Source organism: Somniosus microcephalus, chromosome 21 (genome assembly GCF_052327205.1).
Source record: "Somniosus microcephalus isolate GS21.2 chromosome 21, FLI_Smic_1.0, whole genome shotgun sequence".
Lineage (NCBI taxonomy): Eukaryota > Metazoa > Chordata > Chondrichthyes > Squaliformes > Somniosidae > Somniosus > Somniosus microcephalus.
In genome coordinates, this window is record NC_141007.1 from 28,013,255 (window position 1) to 28,019,360 (window position 6,106).

A 6,106-nucleotide genomic window follows, 5' to 3' on the forward strand; every position below is an offset into this window, starting at 1 on the left:
ACATTGCACGTGTATGCAGATCTGGAAAGAAATCCGCTGACAGTAAAAAGGTCAATAAGGAAAAGTACAGAAAGGTACAAATGATGACGGACAGCAGCTCCGAAGACCAGAAGAGCGATAGCGACTCCGGAAACAAGAGACTAAGCTGTCTCAAATTACATAATGTAATTACCAAAGAAGATTACCAGACCATTTGGGTTACCCTCATGATAGCGGGGTCCCCAGTCAAAATGGAGCTAGATACAGGATCAGCTCTGACCGTCATGAGTCGACGGGATTATGAGTGGTTATTTCCGCATATACCTTTGAAAGACACATCCATTATCTTGAAGACATATACGGGGCAGAAAGTATACCCCAGAGGGAAAATAAGGGTGCCTGTTGTATACAACGGCAAGGAAATACAGAAGTTGTATTTATACGTTCTGCAAGAGGGTGGTCCACCGTTGTTGGGACGTGAATGGATCAGAAAGATACATTTAGACTGGCACTCCATTCAGGCACTGACAGTGACCAGTAAGAAAAAAAACGATGATGACGTCATACCTGGACGATTAAAAGAAATCTTGGCTAACGCCAAAGAAGTGTTTCAACAGGAACTAAGAACCCTGAAAGGCGCCACCGCCTCAATAAAAGTGGAAGATGCGGCAATTCCCAAGTTTTTTAAGGCAAGGCCGGTGCCATACGCAATTCGTCCAGCCGTCGAGGCAGAGCTGGAGAATTTGGAAAAAGCAGGCGTGTTATCCAAGGTAGATTGGAGCGAGTGGGCAACACCCATCGTCCCGGTCATGAAGAAAACGTTGAATAATGATAAATCTGAAGAACAGAGAAAAGTTTGCATCTGTGGGGACTTCAAGGTGACTGTAAGCCTGGTTCTTCACACGGTACAGTATCCTCTTCCGAGGATAGAAGATATTTTCGCCTCACTATCTGGAGGGAAACGTTTCACCAAAATTGACTTAGCACAGGCATATCTACAGATGGAGGTTGAGGAGGCCTCTAAAAAGTATCTCACGATAAACACACACAAAGGCCTGTACCAGTACAATCGACTGGTTTTCGGAGTGGCATCAGCTCCGGCTATCTGGCAAAGAGCTATGGAGCAAGTCCTCCAAGGGATTCCGGGGACTCAATGCTACCTAGACGACATCCTTGTAACAGGAGAAAACGACAACGAGCACCTTGCCAACTTGGAGCAGGTGCTCACGAGGCTGAGAGAACGGGGCCTACGAGCAAATCGCCCCAAGTGCGAATTTTTCCAGAAACAAATATCATATTGTGGCCATGTCATTTAGGAAGAAGGGTTGCATAAGTCACCTGAAAAAATTGAAGCGGTCGTAAAGGCCCCAGCGCCTGAAAATGTCTCACAATTAAGGTCGTTCCTGGGATTAGTAAATTACTATCATAAATTTTTACCAAACTTGTCGACGGTTCTGCACCGTCTTAATGCACTGCTACAAACGGGAGTAATTTGGAAATGGAGCGAAGACTGTAAATGTGCCTTCCATAAATGCAAAGGCTTGATCACGTCCAGGGAAGTGTTGGCTCATTACAACCCATCACTGCCAATCAGACTGGCGTGCGATGCATCCCCTTACGGCGTGGGAGCGGTATTATCGCATAGATTCCCTGATGGCTCAGAGCGGCCGATAGCTTTTGCGTCACGCTCATTGAACTCAGCTGAGCGTAACTATGCCCAGATCGACAGGGAGGCACTCAGCCTGGTGTGGGGGATGAAGAAATTCAACCATTACCTACACGGACAAAAATTTACCTTGTTGACTGACCATCAACCCCTCGTCTCCATATTCAACTCTAAAAAGGGCGTTCCCATTATGACAGCGCAAAGGCTACAGAGGTGGTCCCTTTTCCTAGGGGCACACCAATATGACATAGAATACAAAGGAACAAAACAGCATGGGAATGCTGACGGGTTATCGCGCCTACCATTGCCAACGGTGGAAGAGGCGCCTACAGTGGACCCAGTGGAGATGTTTCACTCGACCATAGTGGAATGTCTACCGGTGACAAATTCTACCATTGAAAAGGAAACGTGAAATGACCCAACTCTCTCACGAGTCTACGATTTAACGCTGAAGGGATGGCCAGCACATGGCGAACCAATGTTGCCAGCATTCTCGCAAAGAAGAGAACAGCTGTCAGTGTGCCGAGGAACCTTGATGTGTGGATCCAGAGTGGTGATTCCACCCAAACTCAAGGATAGAGTGCTAAAGGAGCTTCACGAGGGGCATCTGGGTGGAGTAAAAATGAAGAACTTAGCCAGAGCGTTTGTGTGGTGGCCAGGTATCGATGGAGACATCGAAGAAATGACCAAGAGCTGTCTAGGATGCCAGAAGGTCCAAAACGCCCCACCACATGCCCCTCTACATCCATGGGAGTGGCCCTCATCTCCATGGCAAAGGGTACATATCGACTTTGCTGGTCCATTTATGGACTCAATTTTCTTAATCGCGGTGGATGCACACTCCAAGTGGCCGGAGGTAATAAAGATGTCCTCCACAACCACGGAAAAAACCATCACAGTATTAAGGACCATATTCACCAGCAATGGGCTGCCTGTACAGATCTGTTCTGATAATGGACCGCAATTTGTATCCGAAGAATTCAGGAAGTTCTTAAAAAACAATGGGGTTAAGCACTACACGTCCGCCCCATACCATCCCGCCACCAATGGATTGGCTGAAAGGTTTGTCCAGACCTTCAAGAAGGCCATAAAGGCCATGGGTAATGAAGACATAAATCTACAACATGAGGTAGATAACTTCTTGTTTGCGTACAGGAATGCAACACATGTGGTTACAAACCAAACCCCCGCCATGATGTTTTTCAATAGAAGCTTAAGATGCTGGCTGGATTTGGTCAAGCCAAACATCAGAAGGGACGTAGAGAACCGGCAATTTCAAAGCATGAATGAAAGGCCAACTAGAACCTTCCAGATAGGTCAACCAGTTTTGGCCCGGGACTACCATGCCGAGAAATGGCAGCCTGGAACTATTTGCACACGACTAGGACTGCTGATGTATACCGTGGACATTGGAGAAAGCATAATAAGGCGCCATGCTGACCAGATCATAGAGTCATCCGAAAAAGGACAACCTACACCACAACTCTATACGCCTAGTGATGAAGCAGAGATACCCATAGTATCTACCTCCGATCCGGTGATACTGGAACCAGATGAACCCGACACTGGCATTGAAGCCGAATCGACCTTGCCAAAAGAACCTACTACACCACCGAGGCATTATCCGGACCGAGTCAGGAAGCCTCCAGAGAGACTGAATTTGTAATTGATTAACTTCAGCAAATGTGTATATTATTGTTCTTGTAAAAATGTTATTTAATGATTTCTTAAAATGTTATGTACTATTTATCTAAAAGGGGAGGAATTGTAGTGTATGTACCTTTAAGAGGAACTATGTTTTTGAAGCCCCTGTATACTGTAGTACTAGTAGTGACCACTCGGGTATATAAGCCTGTGTAGCGTCTTGTGTAGCTAGTTCACCTCCAGACTTTGTTCAGTAAACACTTGTTAAATCAACTCCTGCATTCCATGTCTCCATTAACACACGGATCTAACACATCTGAGAACCTGAGTGCAGCCCTCTGTCTCTGTGCATTCATGTCTCCAAGTGTTTGCAACACTCCAATGGTGCAGTGCAGTGCCTGCACAATCCTAGATGAACCTTCAAATGCAATGTGGCCATGGCTCCTTTAAATATCATTGATGACATCATCAGACCCGCACCATTTAATAGGGCCGGGTAACACGCAGGGTGGCCTTAATAGGCGCCATTGACGGAAAATCGATCTCAGGAATGGGATGGAATCAGGAACGGGGTCGCGACCCGCCACGGCGACCACCCGCACCCGACAGGCCCAGGTAGGAAAAATTCCGGCCAAGCGTGTAAAGTAACCACTCAGTGAACAAAGTTCCAGGAAGCCCGGGAAACACACGGACCCGACGTTAAACACAAAAATGTAGGTCAATATCGTTCTAATTGAGCAATTTACATTTGCTGATTGGCAACCTGGCTCTGCCGAGGGGGGTTGCACGTACGCAGCGTAACGCGCTTCAGTCAAATGCGGAAGTTGGCGGGTTGGAACCGGCTTCCCGACGCGCTGATATTTTTGCCGGTTTTATTCCCCCACGCGCCATTCCAGGTTAAAATTACCCCCTTAGTATTTCTCATTGCTGCTGGTGCTGTAGAAACATCACAGAAGACGTTTTTATTTAAACATTACTTATTCGTAAATCTTTCTATTTTTTTGTGTTCTTTCCTTGATTTATCAATTATGTTATTCATCTCACTGCAAAACAAAGTCAAATATTTTATTTGGGGCTTAATGAAGACGCAACTAAGGTACATGCAAAAACATTTACAAAGGTGATCAACTATCATGTGATCAAATCTCCAGGAATATGTCAAACCAGAATTGGCAACCCTCGGCTTATTGGACCACCTGATCTTTTCCTGTCCTTTGTTTTGGTCTGATGCAATATCAGGGGTGGGCAATTATGTAGGCTGGAGGGCCGCATAACAAGTTTTGGTGAGCTGTTGAGGGCCGCACACCAATCTTCCCCCTAAGGTGCGCGGCCATACTGTCCCGCTCAGGCCACTCGCCAGCTCTGGCTGCTGGAAGTGATACCGCGCGGCAAATTTAAAAGGACCGCATACGTTGGTGAGAGCAAAGGATTAGATTGGTAAATTTGAAACGGGCTAACTCAATTTACCTGCAGTCCTTGTGCCCCGGGATCCACTCCCGTATCTCAGACGGCGATGAGAACCCCTCACCCCCACCCCGCGCGCGCCGTCGTACTCTGGGTCCCGGGAAAGACGCAGCACCGGTCTCTTTGGTAAAAGAGTCATCGAGAAGAGCAGCCGCGACTCGACTCAGACTAATGTGCAGCTCGAGCTCCGGCTCGCCTTCTACTGCAGGCCCGTGGGCCCTATTTTGCCCGCCACTGGGCTAGAAGCTCCCCCGTTCTTTACTGAGGAAACTCGCAGGAACGGCAGGGACCCGATGTCACTGGGTCTGCGCCAGTGTTACGCCGGGAGACTGGTGGTACCTCTGCGGAATTCAGACAACACCTATCACCCAATTGCACCAATCATCAAAAACAGCAATTTTGTAACTGACTGGAATGAAATCAAGCCCGGGGCTCATTTTTTGAACGAGTGGCTGAAATTCCTCCAGAGACCAGCTGAGACTAAAAACTCGTGGCAAGATTTGAGGAAGAAAAGTTATATTCAATTCGATTGTGTCAGTTCCGAGTCATGCTGCCAGTGGCGTTATTTTATAATAACAACAGAAAATGCTGGAAAAACTCAACGGGCCAGGCAACATCCGTGGAGAGAAAAATAGAGTCAACGTTTCAGGTCAAACCCTTTATCAAGACTGAAAAAGCACAGGAAATGTAATAGATTAAAAGGCCAGGCTGGGAGAGAACAAAAGAGAAGGAAAGAGACATTGAGAGGTATTCAAAACGAAACGAGATGGTGATAGGACTAGTGGAGACAAAAGACGGCTCTAGATTAGGTGTGAAATGCGCTGGCAGAATGGGAGAGAAAAAAAGGGGGGGGGGAAAGGCCAAAACAAAGGTGTGGATAAAAAATAAGTAAAAATGTAATAGGGGCCAAGGTTATGATCTGAAATTGTTGAACTCGATATTGAGTCCGGAAGGCTGTAAAGTGCCTAATCGGAAGATGAGGTGCTGTTCCTCGAGCTTACGCTGAGCTTCCGTGGAACAATGCAAGAGTCCGAGTACAGTGAGGTCTGAGTGGGAATGGAGCGGTGAATTAAAATGACAGACGACTGGAAGCTCGGGGTCACCCTTACGGACTGAACGGAGGTGTTCCGCAAAGCGGTCACCCAATCTGCGTTTGGTCTCCCCAATGTAGAGGAGACCACATCGTGAGCAGCGAATACAGTATACTAGATTGCAAGAAGTACAAATAAATCGTTGTTTCACCTGGAAGGGGTGTTTGTTTTATACCTGTAAAGTATTTCTGTGACCGTGCATTTATCCAGAAGGTTTGCACAGATTGAGGGAAACTGAACCCACAAACCGTGAGTAGCTCAC